At 41.6% G+C, this 21,679-nt stretch overlaps 1 protein-coding gene across 6 annotated transcripts in view; it reads left to right on the top strand.

The window, feature by feature from the left end:
* The window catches only part of DGKH (diacylglycerol kinase eta), a 185,904-nt gene that overhangs the window by 57,204 nt on the left and 107,021 nt on the right, over window positions 1-21,679 (top strand). The gene's annotated exons all lie outside the window — the stretch shown is intronic.

Below are 21,679 nucleotides of genomic sequence, written 5' to 3'. Positions count from 1 at the left end.
CTCAAAACAGTATGGAGATTCCTCAAAAAATTAAAAATAGAGCTACTCTATGACCCTGCAATTACACTACTAGGTACTTACCCCAAAGATACAGGTGTAGTGAAAAGAAGGGCCATATGTACCTCAATGTTCATAGCAGCAGTGGCCACAATAGTCAAACTGTGGAAAAAGCTGAGATACCCCTTCAACAGACTAATGGATAAAGAAGATATGGTCCATACATACAATGGAGTATTACTCAGCCATCAGAAAGGATGAATACCCAACTTTTGCATCAACATGGATGGGACTGAAGGAGATTATGCTGAATGAAATAAGTCTAGCAGAGAAAATCGATTATCATATGGTTTCACTTACTTGTGGAACATAAGGAATAACATGGAGGACATTAGGAGAAGGAAAGGAAAAGCTAAGGTGGGGGGCTTGGAGGGGGAGAAGAACCATGAGAGACTATGGACTCTGAGAAAAAAACTGAGGGTTTTAGAGGGGAGGGGGTTGGGGAGATGGGTGAACCCAGTGATGGGTATTAAGGATGGAGCACAGGGTGTTATACGCAAAACATCGTGAAACACTACATCAAAAACTAATGATGTATCATATGGGGACTAACAAAATACAATAATAAAAAAAAAAAGATTCTCTCCCTCTGTATACAACCCCTACCAAAAAGATATTTTGCTCATTCATTCAACAGATATTTTTTGAGCACCAACCATGTGCCAGGCAATTGTTTTGCCACTGGATGCAGCAGTGAACCAAACATACAAAAATCAGATAGAAATGTGAATTGTATAATCCTATAAAATAGAAGTATAATAAATCAGTAGATCACATAATCTATTCGAAGGGGATAGCTGTGATGGAAGCCAGCAAAGCAGGATGATGGAGATGGGGATCTTGAACCCTGATCTGTGGTTGAGTAATTTTCACACTGTAGTTCAGGGAAGCCTGAGGGCTTCTTCCGGGGGTTGGTGAGCATTGACATTAACTGCAAAACCACCAGCACATACACTTACACCACTGTGGTAACTCCTGCTTGGAAAAAGCCTTGACTTTCAAACAGTTCTGTTGCGATTAATTGTCTTCATAGTATATAGTTTTATCCACTTAAACCTAAAGATGAATTGAGTTTAGTAAAGCATCTCACCTATGTATTTGATACATTGAGAATCAATTGCTAATACTATTTGAAAACCACCGTGTAGACATTCAGTGTGACTTGTGTTATCCTAGCTGCCTTCCACACCTTTAGATTTTCTCTTTCTAATCACTCTTGCATACTATTGCCAGAATTAGTTTTCTTAGAACACTGAAGTTCTTAATTAAATGCTTGAAATTAAACCCTGTCAAGGGGGAAAGCAAACCCAGATGTTACCTGTAGCCCTGCCACAAGATGCTCTCTGTGACCTTAAGCAAATCTTCGTGTTCTCATCTGTATCTTCTCTGCTCTAAATGTTACGCCCGTGATTCTTTCCCCCCAGCTGTTAGTGGTCTTTATGATGCATACCTAGTTTATGCACTCAGTCCCCATCCTGCCCTCATCCTCTCTACTCTAGCATGCCCTTCCTCTTCACTCATGTCTTTTCCCTTTCCCAATGTATACACCATTTGCTGATTAATTACTCTCTGCGTAAGTCCATGCTATTTCCCCAAGCCAGACTGGGCTCTTTCCTTAGCCCATTGAATTAAATTCTGCACATTCTTTAAAAATCGTCGTCTAGAACTGATGGCCAAAGCAAAGTTCCTGGAAGAACACTGGTGGTACCAAATGATGCAGCTTTAACGTAGATTGAGCATTGGGAACAAACAATTTGATTTGTCTAGAACAGTGCTGTCGGGTACAATAGCCACTATCCATGTGTGGCTCTTTCAGTTAAAATCAACTAAAATTAAATACAAGGAGAAATTTTGTCTTTCAGTGCATTTCAAAGTGCTCAGTAGCCTTCTGTGGCTCATGGATGGACAATGTGGATTTAGAACATTTTCTATCACTGTAGAAAGTTCTATTGGGCAGCACTGGTCTAAAGGTTCACAGATGACTTGAAAATTGTTTCAGGGACTTCTGGAGGAGGTGGTTAGAGGAAATGTTTGGTGAAGAGATAAAAGCGATATGTTTAGACAGTTGGTTCTAGAGATTTGACAGTGGCAAGAGGGAGAGACATAGGGGGAAAAGTAATGGCCAAGTAAAAGGAGGTTTATGGAAAAACATTATGTAGAAACAGAAGGACTGAATCTGTTACAGACATTGGAGGAAGAGTGACTAGGAAGAGGCAGATATATTGGATAGTATGAAAAACAGTCAAAACTTATGTTGACATAAATTTCACTGTGTTTTGATTTTGGCTGAAGCCCCAAAAGGTTGCATAGCAAACCAGCAAGTAGGTGGCAATGATATCCACATTCCTAAGGAAGGTTTACACCCCTTGGCCCAATACCTTGAAGGTGTGCCTGAGGCGGAAGAGGCCAAGATGGACTGAGAGGGCTGGAAGGAAAGGAATCCCTGCATTGCCCCTCTAGCTGAGTGAATGGGTTGGAAGGAGACCACTTGGCTCTTGTGACATGATCTGTGCCCTCCTGGGGCTGTGAAGACCAGAACATGGACCAGAGACGTTTAGAGGTCAGTGCTGGGGCTATACCTGCCTGGCCTCAGAACAGGGGGATGGCTACACCGGGAGCCTGCTGTGTCTTCTCTAATCACAAGGTAGAGGGTCTGTCTTCCATGGACCAGGAGAGGCCCTGGTGGTCTTTTTTAAAGAGTAGCTCCAGCCAAGGGCCTTTCCTGCCAGATGAGGAGGCTGGAGGGCACGCAGGCATTTGGAATGATCAGGGCTTATCTTGAGCCTTGGGAGCTGCAGAAGAATGTTTCCAGAGGGAAAGTCTCTGCAGAACCCACAAAGAGGCCCCATTTGAGGAGTCAGACAGTGTGGGTAGGGAATTGAAGAAAGGAGTGGACAGGTTCAAGAGAAGCCTGCTGTGTCTACAATAGCCTGGGCTGGGGTCAAGGAGAAACTTTAACTTTGAATAAAGTTTGGAGTTTGGCCTGGACATTCTACTCACTGAAATACAGTTCTTTTGGGACGAAAGGTTACCAGAGGACGTTTAATTTTTGTAAATGACTGGGACAGCTTTGGAATAGGTTTCATCATGACAATTAACAGGCTTCTGAATGGATTAAAGAGACCCGAGGAGAAAGAATGTGGTTCCTGCTCTTGCCCTCAATAGAGCCCTGCCTGTCTGGGGCAGTGGCTGAACTAATTTGGAGTTTGATGAAAGTACAGAATGTTTAGAAGAGCTTTTAGGAGATTCTGTTGAGAATTAATAAGGACTAAGTGTCAGAATGATAACCTGCAAAATGACCAGTTGAAGAGAGACAACGGGAATTTACTGCATCAAGCAAATGAAATTTTTTGGTTCTGTTTCCAGGAGCAACTCCTTAGTTTGGGCTAAGGAGGAGATTGTTAAATATTTATTTGGGGTTTATAGTCTTGGTAATTTTTGGATTGTCATTTTGAAATCAGAGGAAAGTAAATGGAGAAAGCTATTTACCCTAGCTGAGCTTTCTGCTGTTTGTGGTGGTTCCTGTGTCCTTTGATGCTATTAGTGTGAGGGTAATTAAATATGTTTTTTTTCAGTTCATGATTGGGCTGGAGTGGTGTATTATCTCTACTTTATTTTTAGGATTGGTTCATTTATTATGTATATTCAATGGGGACTTTACCAGCCAGGACGCCATCAGCTGTAGGGAACAACAAACCCTAAACCATACTGGCCTAAACACGTGGAAAAGGGGTGGGCTCAGACTCCCTTCTCTCAGTGATACTCCAGGTTTTGCCCTCCTCTCTATGTTAGCTGTATCCTTAATACATGCCGGAATCAATTCCAGGTGTCAACAGAATTTCTCTTCAAGTATACCAAATGCTGCCCCCCCAACCCTCAGGAGACCCCTACTTACATTTCATTGGCCAGAATTGGGTCACAGCCTACCACTGAAATAATTATTGCTGGTAAGGGAAAAGGAATCCTCCCAGCAATTTATTAAACTATTCCATAGGTACTTGCTAAAACAAGGAATAGCGTCAGCATCCCCTGAACATATGACTTGAAGAGAAAGAGTGGATGTCTGAACCAAATCAGGGTTAGGAAGGAGGAGAAGAGAAATGGATGTTATGTGGAATCTTGTATCTATTCCTAAAATTACATATAATGACTAATTATAGATTAGATGGTAGGAACAGAGTGTATGTAGACTAGCAAATCTGCTGTGACAAAAGCCCCAAATTTTCTCTCACCAGGAACAGTACAGAGGCATGTGGTCCAGAGCTGGTGGGGTAGTTCTAATAGTTTGAATATTACAGCTGCCATATTGTGATGGCTAAGAAACCTCCCAAATTCAGAGGTAAGGAAAACAAAGAGCTTTCACTCTTACATCACAGTGTGAGGCAATCTTGTGAGGTTGAGGAGGTATCTCTGCTACACTGGGCCATTCAGGATCCTTGTTCCTTCCATGTTGTTTCTTGGATGTCTCCCAGGGTCATTGCCTGCATAGTTAAAGCTGTGTCACCATTTCCAGGTTCTGGCCAGAAAATGGCAAAGAGAACGTACAGGAGGTAGGCCCTGTATAAAGGCCTGGACCAGCGGCACCTGGGTGGCTCAGTTGGTTGAGCAACTGCCTTCAGCTCAGGTCATGATCCTGGAGTATCCGGATCGAGTCCAGCCTCGGGCTCCCTCCTCAGCAAGGGGTCTGCTTATCCTTCTGACCTCCCCCCTCTCATGCTCGCACTCCTTCTCTCTCAAATAAATAAATCTTTTTTAAAAAGTAAGTAAAGGCCAAAAAAAAAAAAAAAAAGTAAATAAAGGCCATTACTTTTGCCCACATTCTGTCACAAGTTCTTAACTATAGGGGTACATGGAGTTGCAAAAAGCCTTGTGTCTCTGTGCCTTCAAACTGCTATAACAAAGTATCAGAGACTGGATGGCTTATTTACACGTTTATTTCTCATAGTTCTGGAGGCTGGGAAGCCTAGGGTCAGGGCGCTGGCAGATTCACTGTCTGATGAGGGTCGGTTTCCTAGTTCACAGCCGGCCATCTTCTCCCTGTGTCCTAACATGGCAAAGGGGGTGAGGGAGCTCTCTGGAGTCTCTTTCATGAGGACACTATTCCCATTCATGAGGGCTCCACCTTTATGACCCAGTCACCTCCCAAAGTCTCCACCTTCAAATACCATCCCACTGGGATTGGGTTTCAACATAGGGATTTGGGGGGAACACAAATATTCATCCTGTCACACCCGAGAAATGTGGTATCACCAGGCAGCTTCCAAGGTTTCTCATGGCATCACCATTGCCAGCCAGCAGAAAGTGAGTTCAAACCCAGGTGAAGCGTCTGTAAGGAGATGACAACTTGTACCCATTGCTCTTAGCCTACATTCAGTCACATGGCCACATGCAAGGGAGGCCAGGAAATGGAGTGGTGCTAGAAGGCCAAGTATCAGGACAGGGGAAGAATTGGTTACAGTGAGCTAACTACTAGTGGCTTCTCTCACACAAAGGTTTCTCTCTGTTCTGCATAGGATCTTTCCATTTGGAGACTGTTTATTTACAAAGCAAAGTTCTATTTAGTGCCTGAGGCCAAGAGTCACCCATCATAACATTTCTGAGGTTGGTTACTTGCCATTCTTCCACTATAGGAAAAATCAATATTGGTGGTAAACCAGTATTAGCACAGCCATTGTGAATAGAAAAATTTCCAGAGGTGCTTTTAATTAAAAAATATGCATAATCTTGGCCTTCTTAAACAATTTGTGTGGCTGTGTGTGAGTGTATGCGTAGGCATATACTTTTAAACTCAATAACCTAAGATTGTACATTTGATGTATAAAATAAAAAAGAAAACAGCAGGCATTTCCTTGGAAGTGAGTGGTTAAAAAAAAAATTTTTTTTGAAGCTCCTTTGTACTTTTGATTATGCCCCCCTGAGGTGGCTGCTTGCTTTTTCATGTAGAAAACTATTCTTTGACAGTTCTTTGGCTATTGTCCTAAACTTTTATATTCACCCTCTTACATGCTATTTTCAGATTTTTGGGGGGTCATACTTACGAACTAGTTTAGTAAGGTTTATAAGTTGATGAATAGATTATACACACCTTTTAGATGTAGACAAACTAAAATGAAATTAGTTGTTAAAAATCCTTCACAGAATCAGTCTGAAGCATAACACTCAATATATTATTCGTTCCTAGAAGGCAGGCATTGTTATCTTTGTGTTTACTGTTCTAGCTCCAGGACCTAGACTAGTTCCTGGCTTGCGGTAGACAGTAAACACATGGTAATGAATGAAAAGATATAGAAAACACAAGATAATCCATCGAACCTGATTTTCACTTCTGCACTTCAGGAATTTGTATTTCTTAGGCATCTGGGTGAAGTAGTCTTTATTTGCCTCAAATAATGGAGAAAGGGCAGCAAGCGGTGAGTCTCCCCTGACTCTCTATGACCTCAGCAGACGGATTCTCTGTGTATTCAGAGAATTGTATATAATAAAGGTAACACGTGTAATATGGCCTAACATAGGCATCCAAGACATCGGGATAGGTGAATTGGAGTGAAGGAAAGGAAGTGTTTCCTTCCATCCCAACAGCAACAAAAGCATTCACTTTTTTCCGATCATTTTCTCAAGTGAATTGGAGCGTGAGTAGGATGAGGAAAGAAATAAAACAATCGGGATCTTAGATGGACTTTTGAGGGTTAGGGAGATAGGGTTAAACAGAGTGGCTAACTTGACCTGTTTTATGATTTATTTTCTTTTCATACTGTAATATATTTTTCAGAATTCATATGCCACTGACAATATTGAAAATGGGAGAGATAAGCTTTTTAGAGTAAACATCATCTTAGCACATTGCTCTCCTCTGTGAATCCATTACCTTTTACAAATAGGGCTCTGTGAAGACTGAGCCCATGGTATTGCCAATGAGTGAGCTCTGCTTGGGTGACACATTTGGAAAGGGGAGTGTGAAGCCCTACATTTAAGGGTGAGTCGATGAGAGGCAAGATCCTGGGTCTCTGGAAAGACTGACGTGGAGTCCCCCAGATAGGAGGATGTGTGTTTTGTTCAGGTGGTGGTAGGTAAACCGGTGTGCCCAGACCGGAAGCTACAGGGCTATAAAGAGGGAAATTGCACCAAGATATGAGGACACAAAAGCAGAAAAGGTGTGGACAGTCAAGGGCCCTAAATGCAAAGTTTTTGTTTTACTCTGTGGTTTAGGAGCAACCAACAAAGACTTTGGGCAGGGAAGTAATAGGATGAGAGCCGTATCTTAAGGAAACAATTCTACGTGGAAGGAGTATGGATAATTAATTAGGAGGGAACAGTTTATGTCCATGTGATTTTCTTTTATGAACAATAGGACACATGGGTTGGATTGCAGTGTCCAGTGGGGGCCGGCCCCAGTTAGCTAGCATCCCTTATTCCTCTACTCAGAGGAGCAAGAGCTGTGAGGATGGTCCCCGGCCAGGCCAGCAGGAGGGTTCATCTTCTTAGTTTGGGTTTGGAGATCTTGAGTGTGGTGTTTCTCTCAGCCTGTGGTTCTTGATGATAGGGAATGCCTGGTCTGCCCTGGCTGGGGGAGCCAAGACAGAAAGGTCCTGAGGTCCCTGTTTGGGCTCACAGACCTGGAGAACAAGAGGTATTTTGTTCATACCATATACCATGGTCCTTGGTGTTTTGTCCCTTTGGCTCCTAACCAACCTTCAGCAAAGACTTGTTTGAGAGATCTGCCTTGCCTCTCTAATGAGTTATTAAGAGCAGAGTTCTTTCCCACATGTGGACCAAACTCACACTGGAGCAGCAGGATCTTCTTAATGAAGGGTTAGTGCTGGCGGTGGTCTGGCTCTTGTCTCTACAGTTCTTCCTCCAGTGCTAGTCCTGGTCACTTCATAGGTGATCACTGTTCATGTCTTGCTGAGAAATCACACAGTTACTACGATTGGGGCAGTGGTGGTAGGAGCAGAAAAGAAGACCAGGTTTTGCAAACGTGCTGATGGCACTTTGAAGGATTTAGGAGGAAGGGAGAAGAGATGAGAGTTTGGCAGTTTGGGGATTGTGTGCTTAGGGAAATGATACCCCTGCTAACAGATGGGGTCACAGGAAGAGGAACAGAGTTGCCGTGGGAAGGTGCTGCATTCAGTTTGAATTCTGGATGGGTGACTTTTACCCAGTGTTGTGTAGTTATTACCTGGAAGTTTCAGAATTAGAATCTAGGTTTCCGGACCCGAGCACTGTTTTTTTCCATTATACTAAGATGTACATTACATGAAATGAAATGTACTTGTTGAGTTTCCAATGGTGGTAGCGTCTCCATGTGCGGATGTCAATAGGCAGCTGTAAAAGGAGTTGGAGTGAAAAACTGAGAATAAATGCAGACATTTGTTTTGGGAGTTATGCTATATTTAGAGGACATAATTGGAGCTATGCAAAGGGTAAGTTCACCCAGAGAGAGTTGGCATGTGGGGTATTATTGGAAATAGCCATAAGGATGTTTTCTTAAAGAAAAAAGGAAATTATCTAGTAAGGCTGAGGAAAAGGAAAGAGGCAGCAAGGATATTAAATTTTTTTTTTTTTTAAAGAAGGTTTGTAGTAATAGAGAAGAAGGCACAGATTGTGAGCTCGGATGTAATGAACAGGTGAAAAAAGTTTTTTCTTTTTAAGATCAGCCATGCCCAGGGAACAATGGATAGAGAGGGAACAATTAGATATTAAAACAGAGAATAGTTGAGTTTGGATCAATAAACTGATCATGAATGAGTAGCACTAGGGTGATGGGCATGGTGCTGGCTACTAGCCATACAAAGAAGTAAATGTGGTCCTGCCTTTTGGAAGTCTACTGCTACTAGAGGACAGGAGCAAGAATGACCCAAGAACAACTGATCTCCTGAGCGCTATGTGTCAGGAAATGTACTTTACATGCATTGAGTCATGTAGTCCAAACGACACCCCTGTGAGGTATCTATCATCGTCATCATCCGCCTTGTGAAGGAGAGGAAGCTCAGGTGCAGTAACTTGCCCAACATCTTTTAACAACCAGTCAGCCAAGGAGCCATGATTTACACCCAGGCCATAGTACTGCACCTCTACATATCATGTGAAGATTATTACAGTACAATGCAAAGAGAGATGGAAGAACAATGTACTAAAGTAGCACAGAGGAAGGGGGAGTTTAATTTTTCTGGCAAGGGAAGAAGTAGAGCAGGGAAGATCTCAGAGGGGAATGGGTCCCGATGAAGGAAACCACGTCATGACCAAAGTGTAGAACCCACGGTGGTATGAAGTGTGTATGTATGTGTTACTGTTTCACCTGGTAATTGATGCAGCCTTCATCTCTCATCTTTTTCTGCCCCATCCTTATCACAGAGGACACTCACATTTGGTTTTATCCATTTCTGTGAACATTAAGATTTTTTTTTTTTTTTAAATCTGATAGGATGAAGGGGTACCAGGGTAGCTCAATGGGTTGAGCGCCAGACTTTTGGTTTCGGCTCAGGTCATGATCTCAGGGTTGTGAGATCAATCCCTGCATCAGGCTCCATGCTCAATCAGGAGTCTGCTTGAGAGTCCTTCTCTCTCTGCCTGCCCCTCCCCTACTCATGCTCTCTCTTTGTCAAATAAATAAATAAGTCTTTACAGAAAATATGAGGAACTGGGTTATTCTTTGAGCAGTTATCAGTCTTGTCCATCAAAACCATCATTAAAATAGTTTATGATTTGAATATAGCATATACATATCTCTCTGCCTACCCACCTATCTATTTATCTATGAATTCAAAGAACTGGCAAAAATCTGAGAATTTCCTGCACATTGGGGACCCAAATTATCTCTGGAGAAGAAAGAGAATTTGAGAGGCCGATTATTGAAGATATAATTGAGACTAGAAAATAAGCAGATATTTGCAGAGAATGGCTAATAGCCCTTTCTTTCTTACTTTTTTTTAAAGATTTTATTTATTTATTTGACAGAGAGACATCACAAGTAGGCAGAAGCAGGCAGAGAGAGAGGGGGAAACAGGCTCCCTGCTGAGCAGAGAGCCCAATGCAGGGCTTGATCCCAGGACCCTGGGATCATGACCCGAGCAGAAGGTAGAGGCTTTAACCCACTGAGCCACCCAGGTGCCCCAATAGCCCTTTCTGAGATAAGTTTATGTAGTAAATAGATGACTCCTGGTTATATCTGGTTATATGTACCAGACCTGAGCTTTACCCCATTTCCCATCTCATTGTTGGCCATACCACTGACCCCCAGCTTCTACCCCAGCTGAATGGCAGTCTTAGACCGGGAACACCAGGGAGAGCACCAGTTTTGTCAGACTCAAGCCTGGTGTGATGTTGTCTGTTTTATACAATAGTTACTAGTTTAGCAAATTAACATAATGTTTAGTCGTTTATTTTAGGCCATATCAAAATGCCTGTACATCAAAATAGTTGTGTCATTGTGGCATTGTGGGAAAGTGGTTACATCAGAACGTCACGTGTGGGCAAAAGATTATTCTTGGAAGTGAGGAGGGGTGTTTGATAAGGGAAGAATTAAATTCAGAATTGGAAAAGTAGATTTTTTTTCTTAATCCCTTTTACAACACAGTGTTACTAAGTGCCAGTCACAGGTATAGGCAAGGACCCATCTAACTGCCAAGAGGCCTATCCCTGTTTTCTGTCTCTGAAAGAAAACCTGAGCATTAGGCATGACACCACTGCCACCCAGTGGTAATCTGTTGTAATTCACTGTATTTTATGAAGAAAGTATGTCTGTTGTTGATGGGGCATGAACATGTTGTATGTTCTCCTTTAAATAAAAGTGTAATAGCACTTTATAAAATCAGATATTTTAATTTCTTTAATAGTATTTTAAAAGTACGTTGAAAATAAATAAATAAATTTTTAAAAAAGTACATTTAGAAACTCTTTAAGAAGGAACATCTTAAAAGTAGAGATAGAACTTCATTTTAGGAAAGAACAAATACAATGTCACAAAATAACTATGGTCTCAGGAAGGTTATTTATATCTATAGATCTTCTCAAGAAAATTACAAACCAATATAAGGGCCAAAGTACTTTAGTAAGAACAAGATGGTTCATTAGTAAATAGGGTAATTATTTTTTTAAAAGATTTACTTGTTTACTTGAGAGAGAGCGAGCGAGCAGAGTGAGAAAGAGCCCAAGAAGGGAAGGCAGCAGGTGGGACGGGGGGAGCAGACTCCACTCTGACCAGGGAGCCCAATGTGGGACTCGATCCCAGGACGCCGGAATCATGACACGAGCCAAAGGCAGATGCTTAACTGACGGGGCCACCCAAGTGCCCCTAAAGAGGGTAATTAGGATATGCTGGGTAATCTCCATGGTTTTGCTTTAGAAGGCATTAATTTACATTTAAATATAAGTGTCCAAAATATTAGCGTTTATAGTAACTCAAATGAAATAATGAAGATATTGTGAATATATTTTAAGTTTTCAGGAGGCTCAGTGGGAATGAGGAAACTACAGCTTCCCCCTTCAGCTTCCCGATGCATGTGTTCCCTCAGTGTCTTGAGGAGCAGAGCTTGTCACTTCTCAGGGTCTGTGCATGCTGCAGCGTAACTAGCTTTTATTCGCCATTTTGGATTTTTTCCTTTTTAGGCAGGAGCTGTGATGGAAAGCCTTTTCCATCATTGGACTGAACGCAGCAGGATGAAAAACTGCGGCGCCAGAGACCCATTTTAGTGTTTTATGCCTCACTTGACTTGACAGCCACTTGTACGCACAGCGCTGGCGGCTGTAAACTCCCCGTGTCGGACGGATGACCACACTACATTTTCCTCTCAACCTGTACATCTCAGACAGCCTGAATCAGAATGCGTGTGCATGTGTGTTACATCTAAAAGTAACGATTCTGGTAATAATTAAAAGACACCAATGGAGGTTGCATATTTTTCTGAGAATACAAATGAATGAACCTATTTCACAAACTTCTAGAATATTAAATGTCAAGGTTTTGTTGTATGGATACTAAATATTCTGTTTAAACACACGTAATCATCTTGCCTCACCGTTTTTAACCTGGATTTCAGGGAGCTGTGGGATCCCTCTGAGGGATCCCTCCTCAATCCCAGAATGAGGAGGCTGAGTTGGTCCAGTTCTGGGTTACTTCTTCAAAGTACCTGGTGTTGTATCCTCAGATTATTCTGGTACCCCAAAACTGCTTGAGGACAACTGTTCCAGGTGGCAACTTATAAAAAGGTGTTGTTTCAGCCTATTCCATTATCATTAAACACCGGTTCTGGAAGCCCACTCTGTGTCCATTCTTTTGTAAGCTGGGGTACCTCTCGCTTACTGCATTATCCTCTGGGTCCTGACTGAAACACCCCTCATTGTAACCACTACAGTTCCTCCGCCAGCATTTGCCTTCTTGGCAGGGTCAGGCTGGGGCCGGCACGGGTTTTGGGTGGTGGTGCAAGCTAGAGACATAGTAGGGAAAGGGGAGGGTAGGCAGCTGAAGGACTCCTCTCTCTCCCCATTACCCAGCCCTTGGTAGTGTCCAGTGCAAATCCCAGCTTTTTATTCCTTACCTTCCAATGCAAATCAAACCTGTTTTGCCTCTGAATGATAGTTGAACAAAACCTGGTTTCTTGCGGGCAGCTGGCTCTCAGGAGGAGGAAGGGGAGAGCTGGCATGGGCATGCTGTGTTATTAAACCCAAATCATTCCCCTCACCTCCACTGGAGCACAGCCAGTGGGGGTGCGGAGAGGGCAGGGGGGCATGTGAATGGGGTTCCACACACAGAGAAACACATTTTAAGTGTAGAGTGTCTATACATACTTACTTACATACTGTTTATCTGAGTGTTTATTCAACCTGACTGATGATAACAGTCACCAAGAGAGGTTTTTGATATGTGTAGGATTCTGTGCCCTATCCCAGATTGATTGAATGAACAGATGAAGAGGTTCTGAATGTCCGTAAAGTTTTCTGTGCCGTTCAGATGACCAGCCAGATTTTAGAACAACTAGTATATTTAATAGAATATATGTATAAGATATGTATATTTTTAGATTTTATAATAAATGTATATTTTATGTAGTATACATATATTACATATATATACATATGTATTATACATACATATACATTTTTTTTTTAATTTGAGAGAGGGAGCATGAGTGGGTGGGTCAGAGGGAGAGGGAGAGAGAATCTGAAGTAGGTTTCCGACTGGGTGGGGTGGTTGAGGCGAGGGCCTTGAGATCACAACCTGAGCAGAAACCAAACATGGGATGCTTAATGAACTCTGTCACCAGGCGCCCTTATATAGTCCTTTTCATGAAGAGGCTCAAATTTGTTCTTAAGGGAGTTGGAAATCTCTGGTTGGATAAAATTCAGAAGGGGAAAGGACGCAAGGCACGAAACCCAAAAGGGCCCGGAATCAAGACAAACTGAGGGAAATTTTGGAAGTTGAGACAAAAGCCGGGCTTGAAGCATTTTAACCCGTGACTGACAAAAAGAGGTAGACAGACTGAAGCAGAGTGAGATGCAGCGGCCAGCCTTCTAAAAGCCGTGAGAAGAGAGGCAGCAGTCATTCAGTATAGCTTCTGGCATGTGTGTGGAGAAAACAGTTCGTGTTTTATAATCACACAGAGAATATTTAGAAGGGCTAATAAAAGAAAAAAGCAGTGTTACAATCGGAGAGACCCAATTCAATGAGACTAGTGATAAAGACAGACTTGTAGTTTCAGAGACATTGGATCAAAAGAGTGATGGATTTGACCACCTTTCAAGCCAAATTATGTAAGTTCAGCTGTTGGGTAAAATATGGCAGGATAGAAAGTCTCTTTTAAACAATAGCTGATTTATACACCCTCCGGGTGTATCTGCCTTGTCTGCCACCCAGAGACCATATTAACGCGGATAAGAGAGATGGCCTCCCTTAAGAATGATGGAAAAATATTTCTGTGGACGAAAACAGAATGGATTTCAATTTAGGAAAAAAAAATAAAAAGTAGAGTAGTCAACAACTAAAGGCTTATAATTGCTGCAAGGACATTTCCAAGAAGAAAGTGATGGCCAGAAAAGCTCCTCTGGTTCCAGCTGGAAGAATGCTGGCAAGGCTCCTGCCCAGGCTCTCCCTTAAGAGCACTCAAGATAGGGGCGCCTGGGTGGCTCAGTGGGTTAAAGCCTCTGCCTTCAGCTCAGGTCATGATCCCAAGGTCCTGGGATCGAGCCCCGCATCAGGCTCTCTGCTCAGCAGGGATCCTGCTTCCCTCCTTCCCTCCTCTCTCTCTCTGCCTGCCTCTCTGCCTACTTCTGATCTCTGTCTGTCAAATAAATAAAATCTTTAAAAAAAAAAAAAAAGCTCTCAAGATAACGTACCATTGCTCCCTGCATTCCTGTGTTCTGTGAATAAGGTTTAGGTGTGATTCTCCGTGCAAGGAACTGTGATAAGTCGCTCACAGGCTAGTTGGAAGATAGATACATCAGTTCAGTTAGTTCAGCTAATGAATTTTGAGGTTCCAGTGACTCCAAGGCACTTTCTAGCCTTTCTGACTCTTCTTAGACTGACATTCTAAGTTGTAAAATAGTAATTTATAGTAGCTGTAAATTCTGCTCCGTTATTAAATACTAGCTCATGACTGCGCTATGCTCTTAGGTTTAATGTTGAGAAAACTTTATACATGTTGCGAACATACACCTTATGGGATTAAACACGGTCTTCATGGAAGTGGTTCCAAATCCACCACTTGACAGATACGTCACCAAGGTGACACTACATTTGCTTCTAAAAAATGGCTCAGATAAAGGTTAGTACAGGATAGATCTGGAACCCTTAAAACAGTGATTTTCAGGGGAGGTGTTTTGGAAATTTTGTGTGTGTGTGTGTGTGTGTGTGTGTGTGCGTGTGTGTGTTTTAAATCATCCCAGTGATTTGGGCATAGTGAGCCCTCCTAGCCATCAATCCTACAACATACCAGGCAGGTCCAAACTTCAAAGAATTGTCCTCTATCATTTATGACCTTCAGATGTCCTCCAGGAGATTATTATGGGCAAACTTGATTTATAAGCACCTGAGCTTAAAACCTAACTTCATGTAACACAAAATCTTAAAGCATTATTATAGGATATTAATTTTCCAGGTTTATAACTACTGTGTGTAGAAAGGGAGGTTATAGTTTGTGTGTTTGTTTTGAGAAGGGGCAGAGGGAGAGGGAGAGAGAGAATCTTAAGCAGGCTCCATGCCCAGTGTGGAGCCCAATGTGGGGCTCCATCTCACAAGCCTGAGATCATGACCCAAGCCAAAATCAAGATTTGGATGCTTAAGACCGAGCCACCCAGATGCCTCTATAGTTTGGTTTTTGATCAGAACTTTACCAGGAGCTATTTACAACTTCAGAAGTTATGTCACTAGTGGCCACACTGTTCACTCCCGTGTCGTCTGGCGTTTGAGGTTGGTGCATTGATGGAGATTTTATGATCAATGCAGTCATCTCTTTCCTCTCTTATGTCCACCATTGTAGTCATTTGCATATGGAAGTACACATTATCTATTATATATTACATTATATATACACATTATATATTACTCTTTAAAGATGTCTCATTTATATTACACTTAGAATATTACTTTCATTTTTTAATTATTGTTAGAATTCACTTCATTAAGATTTTCACAAAATATAAAACTCAAACATAATTGTCTATGTCTACCACAAAATAAAATAAAATAAGTGGTTAGTGCGTGCACACACACACACACACACACACTGTCTCTGATAACTTCTCTTTATGTAGGCATCAAGCCCTTGTTCAAGAGTGTTATCTCTTTATTTAACTTGTGTCAGTCCCACTTAAAACACCTTTTCCCACAAGTATGACCTGCTAAAATAGTACCTTACTTACAATACTTTATACATATATAGCATTTGGGAGCTTATGAAAGATATTTACATGTCATTCTGTTTCATCCCCAGAACTCTGAGGACTACGGGGCAGGTGATTTTATCCTCACTTTAGAGATGGGGAACTTTGGTTCATAGGTGTTGTTACTTTCATTTCTTCCTTGTTGTTTCCTGATTACTCAGTAAGTTGATTCACATGTATTAATGATTTTCTTAATGTCAGGTTCTATGGCTATATTATGGCTCTATGGAGGGTGGAAAAATAAATAAGATACAAATTTTTAAAAATTCCCTTACCACATGATTCATGCTGTAAATGACGTATGAGCAAAGTGCTGCGAGTGCGGGTCGGCTGTGATGGCGGTCTGAACCTTGAAGGATGATGGGATGGGGCGGGAGTTATAAGAAGCAGCAGAAGACAACATTCCGAGTAGAAGGAATAGCTCTTGAAAGAGGCCGGACACGGGGAAGGATAGAGGGTTTGAGGAGGAGCAAATGCTTCTCTTCTACTCTGCTGTTAGGTGGATTTAGGAGGACTCCTGAAGGTTTAGCTGTACAAGAAGGTGGGTCACTTGAGGAAGGAGGAGTCTGTGTGCTCAGCTCACAAGGCTGGAATTGTACTATGGGTGATAGGAAACCACTGAATATATTAATACAGAGTTTGGCAGGATCCCGTCTGTTTTTCAGCGATAATTCTGTCCATAGTGGGAAGAATGGACCAGTGGTGGGAAAAATTGATAGCATGAAGCATGAAGGACCTTTAAGGAATGGTTGAGTTCAAGGGAGTTAAAGGAGCTTGAACTAAGGCAATGGCAGGAAAAGTGGAAAGGGATGGACTAAGGAAGTGAAACCTTTCTATAATAAATAATACTTATGATGGGGGCTAATAATAGTCAAGATAATATCTTGCCATGCTACATTTAAACATTTTTTTTCATATTACATGTTTAAAGAATTGTGTATTCTTTCACACCCACTGTCTCATGTGTCATTGTAGCACATGGTGATACACAGGTATTATTTCCAATTTAGAGATTAAAGTCCATAAAACTAAAGAGGCTTACCATTAAAGAAAGTCAAATAGACTCACGATGTTATAGGTTCTGTACAGACACCCAGGAAGGCATAGACAGCTTTCTGGGAGCCTGTATAACAAAATGGATAAGGAAGTATATGTGTCAAAGAAAGATTTTCTATTTGCGGGGTAGAGTTGACAGAAGTTAAGAGAGATGCAGTGGGGTTCTGGGGGACACCTGGCTGGCTCCGTCAGTGGAGTCTGTGCCTCTTAGTCTCAGGGTTGTAGGTTCGAGTCCCATTTTGGGTATAGAGATTACTTAAAAATAAAATCTTTAAAAAGAGAGAGAGATGAGAACGATGGTATGAAGACTCTCTCGACCCATGTCTTAGTCTGTTCAGGATCCTATAAGAAAAACACCATACATTTGTTTAGACAACAAATTCATTTCTCACAATTCTGGAGGCTGGGAAGTCCCAGTCTGGGCACCTGCTGATCTTGTGTAGGATGAGGTCTTGCTTCCTGGTTCATCAATGGCGGTCATCTTGCTGTGTCCTTATGTGGCAGAAGGAACTCTGTCTAAAGGCCCTACCTCCTCATACCAACAAAATGGGGGTTAGGATTTCAATTTCGGGAGGATACACCAACACTCAGTCCATAACAACAAATTTCATTCCCATTCCTTAGAAGAGAAGTTAAGGGGGTCATGTTAGGCAAGAGGAGGAAAAGCTAGAGATTCTTCTGGAATTTTTGAAGACATCTGTAAAAGATGAGTCATCACTGACATTTCCATTTCACTATATCAAGCTTTTCACCACACCTATTTCGATGGCCAAAAAAAGTCAGCATACGAAAATGTACATTTATCAGATAAATCAGGCAGTGACTGATTTTTCAAAAATTCTTAGCTTTACAAAATGGCTCACTGAGTGACTATTAAAATTGTGTTCTCCTTGGGACGCTAAAGTAGTATCCCATCGAAGTAGCTTCAACTTGTGGCACACAAGTGCTTCTGAAATTGTAGGTGAAATCTTAGAGCAGTGTGTGTATGTGTGCGTGTGTGTGTGTATGATTACAAAAGAGAAATGACTTGTTTGAGCTGCATAAGGAACATGAAATGAACAACTCTATGTCCTTAAGACATTAAATTATAGACTTCCTTTAAAAGCCAACTAGATAAGAGATTTTTCAACTTAAAGTTTATTTTATTGAAATGATTTGTTTTTCGAAGCCAGGTTTTTCATTGAACTTTGTGTTTTTAACACCTGGAAACTGGGTTATTGGATTACAGTTAAGTCTTCAGGGCTTTACTGACTTTTCATGAGTGTTGGGTAGTACTGAACCAATAGGCCAGTCAAATGTAAACATTTCTAAGCCTTTTCTTGATGGAGGGGAGAATTTATCCCCTAGCCAGGAGACTGTGAAGAAAATAAAATTAAATTTTGTACTTAATTTTAACAGGTTCTTAATCATAACCGTCTTATCATAACTTTCTTATATTAGTTCCTAACTTCAAATTGTTGCTCTACTTGAACATCAACTTTGAATATAATAAATATTATGATTTTAAAGAATGATTGCTTGTTTATTCACATAGTATACACAGTATTTGGAGATTTTTTTGGACCCACACATGTTTTTCTCTGAACCACACTTTGATAATATGATTATATTTTCTAGAGCTGTTGCAAATTAATCATTTTTTGTTATGCTCCTTCTTTTATAAGAAGTGTTCGTTTAACTAGCCATATATAAACAAGTTTATTTTGAGGATTTACTTTCATGTGAATAACTGCCTTCTAGTTAAATGTTTTAAATCCCATCTCTTAGAAGAAAGCAGCCTCAGGATTTTTTTTTTCTTTTTTTTAAAGACTTTAAAATTAACCGTGTAACATAAAAAAAGTTTGTAAATGCATGAAGATAAGGACTATATCTTACACATCTTTGTATCCCCCACAGCCTCACACATTGCAGATTAATTCATGCTTATGCAAGATTTAAAGAACATAAAGTGATATAGAAAGAAAAATACAGATAACTATTTGCTTTGAAAGTGACTATGTGAGGATCATCTCTAAATTAGCAATCGGGATAGATAGACATTTTCCTGTCCTCTTCCCAACTCTCCCCAACCCCTCACCCAAGGAGTGCACCCAAGGGCACATACCCCTTTGGGCCTCGTATCTGCTGTTTTTATATGCATGAGAAGAAGCAGGCTCAGACCTGCTGAAGGCTGGAAAATACAAGGTCATATCCAGCCACTGGGTCCTGGTTTCTCATTCTTTCATTCTTTTAAAATACAAAGTTATCTGACATACTATTTTACATTTAGCTGAAAGTTGCTCAGTAGCATTTACAGAGGCCCTAAGGTGTCAGCCAGTGTTAGGTGGTGTAGGATATTGCCTTTGCTCTGAGGAAGCGCAAAGCATGGCTGGACCACGCACATGGAACCCGATGCTCTCTCATGTCATAGATGCTGTTATACAGAGAGGATAAAGCACCTCAGAGGGACAAAGGTGGGGTGAGTGACTTCTTCCTCAGGGTCAGGGAAGCCAGGGGCAACGGCGTTGGATCCGAGCTGAGATGAAGAGGAGTTTTCAAGACGGGCCAGTTGACAAGACTCCGTTTAGGGCCTAGGGAGGAGCATGGGGAGAGGGGCAGGTGACGAGGTTGGAGAGATGATGCAGGGTCCTCTGTAGTACCTGTGGAAGTCTGGGCTTCCTGCTGCCGGGGGAAGAAAATTAAGCTGCGGTATGACATAATCAGGTTCTCATTTTGGAAAATCACTCTGATAACCGGGTGGGGGATGAAGGAGGTTATTTGATGCTTCCCTTAGTGCTGATAGAACATAAATAGACCAAACATGAAGTTGTCTTCCTCATGGCCTTAAACAAAACTGTACAAAAAACTCAATACATCCACTTTTAGAACAAATGGTTTGTTCTTTGGGTAAGTTATATTTTTATAGTATTTTATAGTATTTAAGCACTTTATGTTAATAGTATTTTAATATTTTATAGTATTTCAGTACTTTGTGTTTAAGAATGACACCTTTCTCCCCGGGGTGATACCAGATACAACACCATTCCCCAGTCCCCATTTTCTCGGTCTCTCGCGTCTAGTTTCCCAAGCCAACAGCTTAGACTTTTCCTCGGTCCTTCTCCTCTCTCTTGCCCTTGATCCCTGCCAGGAAGTCCAGTGGATTCTGCCTCCAAAATAACATCTCAAATGGCTCTACTTCTCTCTAACCCAGTGACGCCACAGCCTCCACTCGAGCCCTTGAAGTGTCCCTCCCCTGGACATTTCCCCATTCTCACTCTCTGCTTCAAACATTTCACTAGCTTTTTGCACTTACAGTAAAAAACGAGCTCCCCATCGTGGCTGCCTCTCTTGGCCCTTTTCTCCCTTGACCTCATCTCTTGACGCTCTCCTTCTGCCCCAGCTGTTATTTGCCCTCCCGGTGGCCTGCAAACACTTACTCTTTTCTTCCAAGAAGCTCTTAGAGTTTGGTGCCTGGCAAATACTCCGCAAACTTAATAGCATAATGATATCATAATAATAACACTTTCTGCCATTTATTGAATGTTTTCTGTAACCCAGACAGTGTGCTAAGTGCTCTCGAGCCATTACCGTATAATTAAATTAGATGCAACAAGCTTGTGAAGTTGGTATTATTATTCCTGTATTTCAGGAGAGGAAACTGGGACAGATTGCTGAAGCAACTAGCCCTATTTTCAGTGTGTGGTGGAGTCTGGCTTGAAGTCTGTCTGTCTGACTCCAAATCGAGCTCTTCGGTATGAAGTTGCAAAACTATTTTGTTAGTGTTAAAAATGTACAATTCCTGGAAGACGGTCTCAGAGCAAGCTATGGGGAAACTCTCATTGACATTGAAAGTAAACGTTAATATAATTTGACTACCTTATTGGCGACAACACATTTTTCTCGATATTTAAGTCTTGTTCATAATAGAAGATGGCACAGTGTAGACATTGGGAATAAACTCTGGAGTCAATCAGAAGTTGAGTTTTAGTACCTGCTCTTCATTCATGCAGATCTGAATTGCATGTGTGCTCGATAATGCTTTTGGCACTTGAGGTCATTGGTAGGCAATCCAGTGGGATGGATTTAAAATTTTGGTTCTATGAGTCGTTTTTGTCCTGGAAGTTCACCATCGCTTTACTGCTCCTTTAGGAATTCAGTATAAATGTGAGCCCTCTTGGACCCCATCCCAAGGGGATCCGTTTCAGTCAGTCCCGTGACATGTCTCCTAAGGACAATCTCAGAGGAAGACTACATTTAGCTTGCCATAAGTTAGTTGCCTTCTTCCTTCCTATTAAATGAAATGTTGAATTTAATTTTATTAGACATAATAAACCCAGGTAAAGTCTATTCTAATAGGGGTGGCACAATAAACATCATAAATGTGCAAATTACATCATGCATTGGAGGAGGAAAGTAAGACCTTTGCGTGAGGGAGTAAATAAAATGAGGGGAAATATGGAGATCACATTGTGGTATTGAATAAGAAGTCAGTGAGGTGCACTGAGAAGGTCCAAGACTTGAAGGAGGCGAAGGAGTTGGTCAGATGGGTATCCAAAGGAAGAGCAGCCCAGGGGGAGAGAGTGGGTGGTGTCCAGCCCTAATAAGAGCATGCAGGGCCCCTTGAAAGCAAAGTACCATGTGGACAGTCAGGACAAAGGGAGGGAGAGATGCTGCATGAGACCAGGGGGTTCTACGTATCTTGTTCGTAATGAAA

The sequence above is a fragment of the Meles meles genome, chromosome 14 (assembly GCF_922984935.1).
Source record: "Meles meles chromosome 14, mMelMel3.1 paternal haplotype, whole genome shotgun sequence".
NCBI lineage: Eukaryota > Metazoa > Chordata > Mammalia > Carnivora > Mustelidae > Meles > Meles meles.
This window is presented reverse-complemented; position numbering and strand designations above follow the sequence as displayed.